This window comes from Triticum urartu, chromosome 6A, assembly GCF_056163025.1.
Source record: "Triticum urartu cultivar PI428250 chromosome 6A, HENAU_Tu73, whole genome shotgun sequence".
Taxonomy (NCBI): domain Eukaryota; kingdom Viridiplantae; phylum Streptophyta; class Magnoliopsida; order Poales; family Poaceae; genus Triticum; species Triticum urartu.
In genome coordinates this window covers 593,477,979-593,491,338 of record NC_141878.1, presented here as the reverse complement: position 1 = coordinate 593,491,338, position 13,360 = coordinate 593,477,979, and positions in this window count along the sequence as shown.

Here is a 13,360-nt window from a genome sequence, read left to right as displayed (position 1 = left end):
CAACGAGGCGCAGGAACCGACTGAGGAAGGGGAGGCGAGCGTAGGTGAGAGCGGAGATGAACAAGCCGAGTGGGAATCCGATGGCGAAGGAGAGGGAGACGACGACGTCGACTCCAGCGAAGAGGAGGAGGAGGAAGTTGAACCCCCCCCCCCCCCCGCTCGAAGAGGCGATCCAAGCTTACGCACGACCCGGCGCGGGAACGTGGTAAGTCGACTGCTCCTGTTGGGCAGTCGTCGAAACACCCTCGGACCTCTTCTCCTACGCCGACCGAAAAGGCTCCCAAGCACCCACACGCGACGCCGTCCAAGCCGCCCAAGGCTCTGCCCAAGATGAAGATGACTGTCCCCACCATTTCTGGGTAATAATAGAACTTGTTTTCCTTTGTCGACCGTGGACGGGTCTTTGGTCGATTCATTGAACCAATTGACTGACTTTCAGGATTTGCAGCGCTGCTACCTCCGAGCTCTCTGCCAAATACGACGATCAAGAGATGGAGGATGCTGTTACTTCCAACCCTGGTATGATTACTGATGTTCTGTCTTGAGTCGACTGGATATTTATTGCAACTCTGGTCGATTGAATTTTTTTCTTGTAGCTCTTCCTCATGTCATTAACCTCCCAGACGACGACGACGACGTGCCGCTGAGAGTGAGAAGGAACGGGAGGGCGTTGGCTGGCAAGACCCCCCAACCTGCTCCGGCGTCTGAGGCCGTAGCTCGGGATGGTGGTGATACCACTCGAGCTTCTGTGACTTTCGCTGTTCCCCTGACGAGCGTGCGGCCTTCGACTTCGACCGCGAATCCTCCTTCGCTTTTTGCCACGTACCCCGCCCCTGAGGACCAAGTGAGTGCCGCGAAAGAGGCTATACGTCAGGCGGGGATAATGATGGAACAAGTGAGAGTGGCTCGGGAGGCCAGCCAAGCAGCCTATGACGCGAGTTCGGCTCTTCAGAGCAACGTCCAGGTCAGTCGACTCAACACTTGGTCCGTTACGATATGCTATTTGAAGAATCTCTTTTCCGAAGATCTTTATATCTGTACACCCACTGGGTTTGTCTTCCATCTTTTTGGATGAGTGGGGGCACGCTAAGTGCACCCACTGGGTGTAGTCCCCGAGACTACGGTGGACTGCTGGCAGTCGACTGTAGTCTTTATACTGTGTTGCTGTAGTTGTACTCCTTCACTCGGTCTGGTCAGGCCATGTCGAATGGAACTGTATCCGGTCGACTGTGGACAGTCGATTTTTTTTTCAAAAACCAGTGGGGGCACGCTGAGTGCACCCACTGGGTGTAGTCCCCGAGACTACTGTCAAATGTTTTTGATTCGGCTGTGGTCTTAGAAACGCCATCATTGTCACTTAGTTACTCGGAAGTAACTTATCTTGGACGTCTGTCGACTGATTTTTTGTAGAAGTCCTGCGAACTTGTAGCTCGCTATATTGAGTTGGAGAATAAGTAGATCCAGCTCAGCCTTCACTTGAAGCTTGCTCAAGAGAACTTGAAGAAGGCGCAAGAAGAAGCAAAAGGTATGGCTGGTGAGGTTCTCCATTCTTGACGGGTGACTTTTCTTTCTTGTCCATTCTTGATGTTGATTTCACTCGACGTGCTGTAGATAAACTGGAAGAAGCTCTGAAGAAGGATCAAGATCTTGCCGAAGCACAGAAGGAGGCTTTGAGCAAAACGAAGCTTGCAGAAGAGAAACTGGCTTCGGTCGGGACTCTTAAACAGGAGAATTCCAGACTGAAGACTGCTCTCGAGACATCTAATCAAGAGGTCAGCCGACTGAAGAACGACAAGATGGTTCTGCATGACCAGGCGGGTGAGCTGGCGGGGAAGAAGAACGATCTTGAGGCTTATCTCGGGGGACTCGCCAAGAAGTTGTTCGTCATGCTTGAGGGTAACAATCTTCATCTGACTGGCTTGTAGTAACCAAACTCGTGTACAGCCACTGTCTTATTCTTGAATCGTGTTTACAGAATTCTGCCAGAACTTTGAAGAGGAGACCAGTCGAGTGGAGCTAGGCTTGGACCCCGCCAATTCCCTCGTGAAGGATGAGGCTGCAATTAATGTGCTCCGTCTGGAGTCTCGCGTCGCCAGCGTGGTTGACTATCTGGCTCGGCTGAAGGTTGCGGTGTCGCGGATCGACACGTCTCTCTGTCCCAGGGCGACGCTTTCGAATGATCTCGAGTCTCTGATGACTCGACTGAATGACGTCCCTGGTCGAGTGACGGAATGGAAGAAATCCTCCGCAAGGTGTGGTGCTGATGTCGCTCTGTCTCTGGTCCGCGTCCATTGCAAAGAGGTGCGAGAGGAGAAGCTGGCTGCCATCCAAGTTGCCAACACCAGGAAGCTCAGCTTTCAGGACTTCATGGAGACTTTCATTGCCGCTACCACTCGTATTGCAGACGGGATCGACTTGGATGAGTTCGTCGCCCCTTCCAGTCCTCCGCCTGAGGAATGAAAAACTTTGATGCTTCACTTTAAATTTGCCTCGGAATGCCGAGTGGATTTTGTAATCAATAAACTCTGTCGAGCTGAGGGCTCGAGTACTTTGATCCGAGGTCTGGGACCTTTAGGCCTTATCCGAACTTGATTTACCGTTGAATGTCTTCGTGAATTATCTGTCGAGTGGAACTTGATCTTCACTCGAAATAACTTCGTATTTGTGGTGCAGCTCCGAAGGAGAAGGTAATAGTCGATTCGCATCTTGCCGCCCTTGCAGATTGGGACGTGTTCCGTACTTAGGCGAGCACCGGGCTGCAGCTAAGCCCCCCGAGTGGGAGGTTTGCTCTCCACTCGGTAGGATTTTATATACTTAGGCGAGCACTGGGCTACAGCTAAGCCCCCGAGTGAGAGGTTTGCTCTACACTCGGTAGGATTTTTATACACTTAGGCGAGCACTGGGCTGCAGCTAAGCCCCCGAGTGAGAGGTTTGCTCTACACTCAGTAGGATTTTTATACACTTAGGCGAGCACTGGGCTGCAGCTAAGCCCCCGAATGGGAGGTCCGCTCTCCACTCGGTAGGATTTTACATACTTAGGAGAGTACTTGGACTGCAGCTAAGCCTCCGAGTGGGAGGTTTGCTCACCACTCGGTAGGATTTTTAAACACTTAGGCGAGCACTGCGCTGCAGCTAAGCCCCCGAGTGGGAGGTTTGCTCTACACTCGGTAGGATTTTTATACACTTAGGCGAGCACTTGGACTGCAGCTAAGCCTCCGAGTGGGAGGTTTTCTCACCACTCAGTAGGATTTTTAAACACTTAGGCGAGCACTGGGCTGCAGCTAAGCCCCCGAGTGGGAGGTTTGCTCTACACTCGGTAGAATTTTTATACACTTAGGCGAGCACTGGGCTGCAGCTAAGCCCCCGAATGGGAGGTCCGCTCTCCACTCGGTAGGATTTTACATACTTAGGCGAGTACTTGAACTGCAGCTAAGCCTCCGAGTGGGAGGTTTGCTCACCACTCGGTAGGATTTTTAAACACTTAGGCGAGCACTGGGCTGCAGCTAAGCCCCCGAGTGGGAGGTTTGCTCTACACTCGGTAGGATTTTATGTACTTAGGCGAGTACTTGGACTGCAGCTAAGCCCCCGAGTGGGAGTCAAGCTCACCACTCGGTAGGATTTTCAAACACTTAGGCAAGCACTGAGCTGCAGCTAAGCCTCCGAGTGGGAGGTTTGCTCTACACTCGGTAGGATTTTATATACTTAGGCGAGTACTTGGACTGCAGCTAAGCCTCCGAGTGGGAGGTTTGCTCACCACTCGGTAGGATTTTTAAACACTTAGGCGAGCCCTGGGCTACAGCTAAGCCCCCGAGTGGGAGTCAGGCTCACCACTCGGTAGGATTTTTATACACTTAGGCGAGCACTAGGCTGCAGCTAAGCCCCCGAGTGGGAGTCAGGCTCACCACTCGGTAGGATTTTCAAACACTTAGGCGAGTACTTGGACTGCAGCTAAGCCCCCGAGTGGGAGTCAGGCTCACCACTCGGTAGGATTTTCTTTTGCAAACTTAGGCGAAACGGATTCGCAGCTAAGCCACCCACTGGGGAATTTCATACGCAAACAGAAGTGACAGCAATTACATGAGAAACTGGAACACTCTTGTCTTTGATAGAAATAAACTACAGAAGTTTTTCTTATTCATCTCATCCGAGTGAGAATTCAAGTGTAAAATGGGTGGAGTAGTTCCGCATTCCAAGCTCGTGGCTCGTCGATCCGGCGATCAACATTGTAGAGGTGATATGCTCCATTGTGGAGGACTCTGGTGACGATGAAGGGACCTTCCCAAGTAGGGGCAAGTTTGTGTGGTTTCTGTTGATCCACTCGGAGGACCAAATCTCCTTCTTGGAAGGCTCGACTCTTCACATTTCTTGCATGGAATCGATGCAAGTCTTGCTGATAAATGGTCGATCTGATCATAGCCATTTCTCTCTCCTCCTCTAGAAGGTCGACTGCGTCTTGCCGGGCTTGCTCTGCTTCGTCTTCGGTGTAAAGTTCGACTCGGGGTGCATTGTGAAGTAGATCAGTCGGCAGGACTGCTTCGGCTCCGTAAACCGGAAAGAATGGCGTTCTTCCAGTCGACTGGTTCGGGGTGGTCCTCAATCCCCACAAAACTGACGGAAGCTCGTCGACCCAAGCGCCTGCTGCGTGCTTGAGATCACGCATCAGTCGAGGCTTCAGTCCTTTGAGAATCATACCATTTGCTCTTTCAGCTTGTCCATTCGACTGGGCATGTGCGACCGACGCGTAGTCGACTCGTGTGCCTTGAGAGGCGCAAAAAGCTCTGAACTTGTCTCAATCGAAGTTTGACCCATTGTCAGTGATGATGCTATGCGGGACTCCATATCTGAATATCAACTCTCTGACGAAACTGATAGCAGTACTAGCATCGAGATTCTTGATGGGCTTAGCTTCAATCCATTTGGTGAACTTGTCGACTGCCACAAGCACATGTGTGAATCCGCTCCTGCCTGTTCTCAGTGGACCAACCATGTCTAGTCCCCAAACAGCGAAGGGCCAGACAAGTGGAATGGTCTTCAGGGCTGATGCTGGTTTGTGCGACATGTTGGAGTAGAACTGGCAGCCTTCACACTTGTCAACTATCTCTTTCGCCATTTCATTTGCTCTGGGCCAATAAAAACCCTCTCGGTATGCTTTGGCCACAATGGTCCGAGAGGACGCATGGTGACCACAGGTCCCCGAGTGGATATCATCAAGGATTATCTGACCTTCTTCTGGCGTTATGCACTTCTGACCGATTCCAGTTGCGCTTTCTCTATACAACTGTCCTTTTATGACTGTGAAAGCTTTAGATCGACGGACGATCTGTCGAGCCTCTTCTTCGTCCTCTAGAAGTTCTTTCCTCAAGATATACGCGATGTATGGTATCGTCCAGTCGGGAGTGATTGCCAAGACTTCCATGATTAGGTCGACCACAACAGGAACTTCGATTTCAGTCGGATCTGTGGCACTTTTCGGCTGCGGGGCTTCTTCTGTAAAAGGATCCTCCTGGACTGACGGCGAGCGGATGTGCTCCAGAAACACATTGCTGGGAATGGCTTCTCTCTTGGAGCCTATCTTTGCCAAATCATCAGCTGCCTGATTTTTCAGTCGGGGAATGTGATGAAGCTCTAACCCCTCGAATTTCTTTTCCAACTTTCTCACTGCATTGCAGTAGCCAGTCATAGCTGGACTTCTGACGTCCCACTCCTTCATCACCTGATTAACCACCAAATCTGAGTCGCCATAGACCATGAGGCGACGGACGCCGAGTGAAATGGCCATGCGCAACCCATACAAAAGTGCTTCATATTCTGCTTCGTTATTGGAGGAATTGAAGTGAATCTGGAGAACGTATCTGAGCTTATCTCCTCGGGGGGAAACCAGTACTACCCCAGCACCGGAACCATTCAGCATCTTAGATCCATCGAAGAACATGGTCCAATGCTCCGAGTGAACTTGAGTCGGAAGTTGCTGTTCGATCCACTCGGCGATGAAATCTGCAATTGCTTGGGACTTGATATCTTTCTTCACCTCAAACTTGATATCCAAGGGAAGAAGTTCAATCGCCCATTTGGCCACTCGACCAGTTGCATCTCTATTGTGCAGAATCTCTGACAGTGGAGCGTCGCTGACGACTGTAATGGAATGATCAGAGAAGTAGTGTGCAACCTTCTTCGTGGTCATGTAAATCCCATATACAAGCTTCTGGTAATGAGGATATCTTTGTTTTGAAGGGGTCAAAACTTCAGACATGTAGTATACTGGGCGCTGAACTCTGAAGGCCTTTCCTTCCTCTTCCCGCTCGATCGTAAGTATTGTACTGACAACTTGTCCCGTGGCCGCAATGTAAAGCAGCAGAGGCTCTTTACTGATTGGGGCAGCAAGCACCGGCTGGGTGGAGAGCAGAGCTTTGAGGTCTGCAAACGCTGCATCAGCTTCTGGAGTCCACTCGAACTTGTCAGACTTATTCATCAGTCGGCAAAGGTTTCAGCAAGGTCAGTCAGCAGGTCGGAACCTTTCCGTGACTTGACCACAATATCATCCATGTATGCTTCCATGTTCCGACTGATCTGAGTGAGCAAACACTTCTGAATCATCCTCATGAACGTGGCTCCAGCGTTCTTGAGGCCGAAGGGCATGGTGACATAACAGAAGCACCCGAATGGAGTGATGAAAGCTGTTTTGATCTCATCGGGCCCATACAGACGGATCTGATGGTACCCGGAATAGGCGTCTAAAAAAGACAATCGCTCACACCCAGCGGTCGAGTCGACTATTTGGTCGATGCGAAGGAGAGGAAAATGATCTTTCGGGCAGGCCCGATTGATATGTTTAAAGTCGATGCACATGCGAAGCGACTTGTCCTTCTTGGGGACCATGAAAACATTGGCGAGCCACTCGGAGTGGTAAATCTCTCGGATGAACTCTGCTGCTAAGAGCCGAGCCACCTCCTCGCCAATAGCTTTCCTCTTCTGGACGGCGGACCGTCGAAGATGTTCTTTCACAGGCTTGAACTTTGGGTCGACTCGTAGACGGTGCTCAGCCAGCCCCCTGGGAACTCCAGGCATGTCAGAAGGCTTCCATGCGAAGATGTCCCAGTTCTCACAGAGGAACTGGATGAGCGCTTCTTCCTATTTGGAGTCGAGCGTCGTTGAGATGTGAGTCGGAGCAGCATTGGGGTCGGTCGGGTGAATGTGGACTGGCTTAGTTTCACCGGACGACTAAAAAGCTGATTCTGAAGCAGGCTTCTTGGCTCGCAGCAATTCACTCGGATCAGCGGTCTTCTGGTACTCTTGTAGCTCGACCACTGCCATCTGAGCATCAGCAATCTTTGAGCCTTTCTGAAAACACTCCTCTGCTTTCTTCCGATTGCCTGTAACAGTGATCACACCTCTGGGGCCAGGCATCTTCAACTTAAGATACACATAGCACGGTCGAGCCATGAAGCGTGCATAGGCTGGCCTGCCCAGAATAGCATGATAAGCACTCTGGAAGTCCACAACCTCAAATGTTAACTTTTCCTTGCGGTAATTCTTTGAATCACCGAAAACCACATCGAGAGCAATCTGGCCGAGTGATTCGGCTTTCTTTCCAGGAATGACTCCATGGAAACTCATGTTGCTGGCACTGAGCCTGGACATCAGAATGCCCATCCCTTTCAACGTTTCTGCATACAGTATGTTCAGGCCGCTGCCACCATCCATCAGGACTTTGGTCAGTCGAGTGCCTTCGACGACTGGGTCGACCACCAGAGCTTGCCTCCCGGGGGTGGCACTGTGCGTGGGGTGATCAGACTGGTCGAACGTGATGGCAGTCTGAGACCACTTCAGGTAACTGGGTGTTGCTGGGGCAACCATATTCACTTCACGGTTAATGACTTTCAGTCAACTTTTGCTCTCGACGTCAGCAAAAATCATCAAGGTGGAATTGACTTGGGGGTACCCGTCGTCACTATCTTCCTTATCCTCAACTTTGTCCGACTCTTTTTCCTTGTCCTTGGACTGCTTGCCCTGGAACTGCTGGATCAGGAGCCGACACTGTCGAGTGGTATGCTTTGGGTAAATGAGTTTGCCCTCTTCATCTTTCTTGGTGTGAATGTGACACGGCAGATCCAAAACATCATTTCCGTCTTGATCTTTAACTTTCTTGGGGTTCCAGGGTCCCTTGGGTTTCCCCTTGAATTTTCCCTGGGTTACGGCCAGGGCCTCCCCAGGAGCGGCTGGCTCGGCCTTCCGCTTCTATTTCCGACTGGAATTGCCTTCGGTTTCCTGGGCGACTGCTTTCTGCTTGCCACTCCGGAGCCGATCTTCATCTTCACCATTAGCGTATTTGGTGGCAATTTTCATCATCCGATTCAGAGACATTTCTCCGGTCCGACCGAACTTCAGATTCAACTCTCTGTTCTTGACGCCTTCTTTAAAGGCACAAACTGCCTGGTGATCTGGTACATTCTCAACCGTGTGATGCAAAGTAATCCACCTCTGGATGTAATCCCTCAGAGTTTCACTCGGTTTCTGCACGCAAGACCGCAATTCTGTAAGGCCTGCCGGTCGCTTGCATGTTCCTTCAAAGGTCGTGACAAACACTCGGGAGAGGTCCTCCCAAATGTAGATGCTACTGGGTGCTAGCTGATTCAGCCAAGCTCTGGCTGAGCCCTCTAACAGGAGAGGCAAATGCTTCATAGCCACCTCATCATTGCCGCCGCCAATCTGGACAGCCACTCGGTAATCTTCGAGCCAAGTGTCAAGCTTAGACTCACCGGTGAACTTGCTGACTCCAGTTGCCAACCTGAAGTTGGGAGGAATCACTGCGGCCCTGATGGCTCGACTGAAACACTCTGGCGCTGAAACATGTACTCTGCTGCTGGTAGGAGCATCTCTGTCATGTCCTTCTCTGTGAGCCCTGTTCCTGTCGACCAAACCTTGAACGAGGATGGACCTCGCGTCAAAGCCTGGTTCCCTGGGGTCGACTGGAATCCTCCGCCCAACACTATGAGGGCGTCTGTCATCCTGCTGTCGAAGCGCATATGACCCACTCCTCGGGGGAGGGGTTGGCACTCGACGTCGATCATCGCAATCGAATCGGTGATCATACTGCTCGTTTCTTCTGTACTGATCGGGTCGGTCTCCACGTCCCTCACGCCTCGGGGGCGATCTTGGGCTGTGAGCCGACTGCACTGTATCCGCTGCAACGGATCGACTGTGGATCCTATTCCGCGACTGAGAGACAGCGGAATTCTGGTTTCCCGCTGCCCGGAGCAACGCTCTGATTTGCAACAAGCCTCTGCCAGCTTCTGACTGTGAGGGCTGAATTGATTCTGCTATTCGGGCCGCGGCTGCCAAGTTCTGAACGGGAGTTCGATATACCCGCGTAGGCGGGAAAAGCTGACGTCGACTGGACTCAGGAGCCCGCTGACGCGCTTGCTCGTCGAGTGCTCGCTGGAGATTCTCCAGTCGAGTGCGCTCGGCCAAGTTAGCCAAGCGCGCGTCCTCCAAGGCCAGGGCCTCGGGGGTTTCTCCAACGATAGGAGTATGGAGTGCATCCATGTTCCGGCGGCGAAGCTCCTCTCGCTGCAGCGGCGTGAGAGGCTCAGGGAGATACTCTTCGCGGGGATGCGACAGGTCGCCTCCACCTGCGCCTCCGTCGGTACGAGTAAAACCGGGAGGGATGCGTGTCCCCTCAATTGCCAGAACCTCCGCCACAGGGTCACTGCTGTCGCATTCGGATGCGGTCTCTGCGGAGCCAGTCGAACAGGCCGTAGAGAGATTCGTCGGGTTCGATTGCCGCGACTTGTGGGGTGGCCGACTGGCGAGCCACCGCATGCCTCACCCACCTCTGAAGTCTCGATCGACCAGAGCGCTTGCGCGGGCGAGAGATGAGGCGGGGAGATGAAATGGGAGCCGACTGATACTGGGTCGACGGCTGCCGCAGAAGAACGCCGCGAACACACGCGCGAAAGTGCGTCGCCCCGTGGACGGGGAGCGCGTCGATGTCAAGCGGAGCCTCCTGAAGCCAAGCGGAGTCGTCGGCGATGAACGTGAGCGCGCCGAGACGGATCTCGCGGCCCTCCACCAAAACTCCGCATGAAACCATGGTCGAGAAGATCGGAAAAATCGCAACTCCTACAATCAAGCGCTAAGATTCCGGCCCCACGGTGGGCGCCAACTGTCGTGGTTCTAAGTCTGACAGCGATGTAGGGGGGTAAGTATGGAGAGGCTAGATCCTAGCTATGTAGAAGCTGTAAGCACACAAAGATGTACGAGTTCAGGCCCTTCTCGGAGGAAGTAAAAGCCCTACATCTCGGTGCCCGGAGGCGGTCGACTGGATTATATGTGTGAGAATGACAGGGGTGCCAACCCTTGATACTGAGGAGGGGGTGGCTTATATAGAGTTCGCCAGCCCTCTCCTGCCCTCAGTAATGCAGGGTTTAAGGTACATTAAGGCTGGGCGTTACTGGTAACGCCCCTAATAAAGTGCTATAATGACCATAAAGACTACTTAATGATCGACCGTTTGCCTGCGGAATGCCTTTAGATATCTAGCGGTCGAGTGGTTGGCTTCATGGTCGAGTGATAGCTTCTTGGTCGAGTGTCTTGAACCCGTCGAGTGGGTACCTTCAAGTCGATTGAAAGGTGACTTCTTCTAGGGATGTCCTTGGGTAGGGCTATTTGGATAGGTCCGTGCCCCTACCCTAGGTACATAGCTTCATCACGCGGTACGTGGCGAAAAAGGTGGCGCGGGGATCGAGGAGCTTCCGTCCTATCCCATCCGATTACTGCGGCCGCCCCCGTCCCGCTCGCTTCCCGAAATTCAAATCCTGCGAAATCCGCGGGCTGCGGAACAACTCATCAAACAGAAGATCACGCTCGTGCTGGCACTCGGTATTTCACAAGTAAGGAAATTCACTCGACGAGAGACCAAGAATGGATCAAGGTGACCGAAAGAAGTCGACAACATCATCCGTGACAATTGATCCAGTACAAGACATTCATATAACGCTAAGGACCAGACGGAAGGACCCCCAACTCCTTCCCCACTCGAACCTCGATCCATTCGGGGGCTAATGATGAAGCTATGTACCTAGGGTAGGGGCATGGACCTGTCCTAAGAGCCCTACCCAAGGACATCCCTAGAAGAAGTCACCTTTCAATCGACTTGAAGGTATCCCACTTGACGGATTCAAGACACTCAATCAGGGAGCTATCACTCGACCACGAAGCCAACCACTCGACCGACAGGAGATCTAAAGTCACTCCGCAAGCAAACGGTCGGCCATTAAGTAGTCTTTATGGTCATCATAGCACTTTATTAGGGGCGTTACCAGTAACGCCCAGTCTTAAAGTATTTTAACCCTGCATTACTGAGGGCCGGAGGGATCTGGCGAACTCTATATAAGCCTCCCCCCTCCTCAGTAGCAAGGGTTCGCACCCCTGTTATTCACACACCTATAATCCAATCGACCACCTCCGGGCACCGAGACGTAGAGCTGTTACTTCCTCTGCGAAGGGTCTGAACTCGTACATCCTGGTGTGTTTAGAACTTCTTCATAGCTGAGATCTAGCCTCTCCATACACACCCCCCTACATCACTGTCGGAGTTAGAACCATGACACACGGCAAGGGATCGCCGCCCCAGTCGCCGCCTTCGGATCCCACAAGAAGGGCCACCCCTGCCGCCTCCGATGGGATCTCGCCGCGTCCACCCGCCCAGGTGCCTTCGACGCCGGGCCCCCCGCCACCACGGCCCTCGCTGGCGGCAGCGGCGGCAGAGAGAGGCGAGAGAGGAGGCCTGCGGCGCTAGGGTTCGGGGGGCCCTGGCGTCGCCTAGGGGGAGGCGACGCGAGGAGATGACTTTCTTCCTGGGTCAGGAGTAAACTTATATGTCTTATATGCCTTATACGCCCGTATCCTTATATGCCTTTCGATTTTCCCTATCTCCCAAATATGTCACTGAAATTTTGCACCGTATCGTGTATACATATGCCACTTCCGTCAGTTGATTGGTTGTTGACTGTGTAACAGAATAAACACTTTGTCAGTTTTTCCAAAAAATATTGAAGGGACGTTTTGGTTAGTTGTGATTGTATTTATATTCATCATCATGAAATAAAAGAACGCACGTACGGAGTGCAAACGAGAGTAGAAGTTCTCACCGGATGTTGAGTTGAACACGTTACGCGGCTCCGACTCAGACTCCAGATCGATCGATGGACGATTCGACCTAGACTCGATCGACTATGTAGGGATTCCATCTAGATAGCCACCACAACTTGATCGATCGCCGCCACCAAAGCCTGTACTTTCCTCGCTCCCCATCGACCCCTCCACTCCATCCGGGCCTTCCCCGAGTTGATCGCCACCAGCCCCGATGGAAGGAGCCGACGGCGACGGCAACGGCATCTGCTTCCCCTACGACGTGCTCCTCCACATCCTCCGTCGACTCCCCTGCCGCTCCCTCGTCAGGTCTCGGCGCGTCTGCCGCGCATGGCGCGCTATCGTCGACGGCCACAACTTCCTCTTCCCCCACTTCTTCCCCCGGGGCTCCTTCCCGGGGATCTTCACCAAAAACTTCAATTGCCACTATAAATTATCCTTTTTCGCCCCATCGTTGCCGGCGCGTTCGGAACGCCGTCGTGAAGCTCGTGGCAGTCCTGTCTTCCGGCTTCCGCTGGTTCGGCACGGCTGGGCCTCCGTCGTCCATCACTGCAACGGCCTCCTTCTCTTCAAGAAGGGCAGTTATTTCGTCTGCAACCCGGCGACAGCACGATTGGCTCCCCTGCCACCACGGCCGAACAAGGGGTCGTGGCAGTTCAGAAAGGGCATGTTTCTCGCATTCGACCCGGCCGTGTCGCCGCACCATGAGGTATTCAGCCTCCCTGAAAAGATTCAAGAATATACAAGCTTTAATGTGGGACGGGCCGAGAAGCCAAGAGATAAGGTGATTTCTGTGTTGGTGTTCTCTTCATCCACCGGTCAATGGGCGAGCCGGGAGTTTGTACCGGGGCGTTGCGCTCCTGGGCATCTGTATGACATGGTGACTGCGCCACACCGTATGCATGAGCGGGTATGGAAGTACTGGCAGGGGTCGCTCTATGTCCATTGCTGGAACAACATCATTATGATCTTGCACAACTCAGATGGGGTGTACGACATGGCTCAGCTGCCAGGGAAAGCTTACGTTGAAAAGCAATATATAGGTTCTAAGACGCCCCACACGTCCGTCTTAGCGAGCTACGAGAAAGGAGTTCACTATGTGGCTCTCGACAGATTCCAACTACAAGTATGGACACTAAAACAATCAGCTGATTGCCAGGTGGGGTGGATGCCAGCACATGAGGCCGACCTTGGTTCGTATCTTAAAATT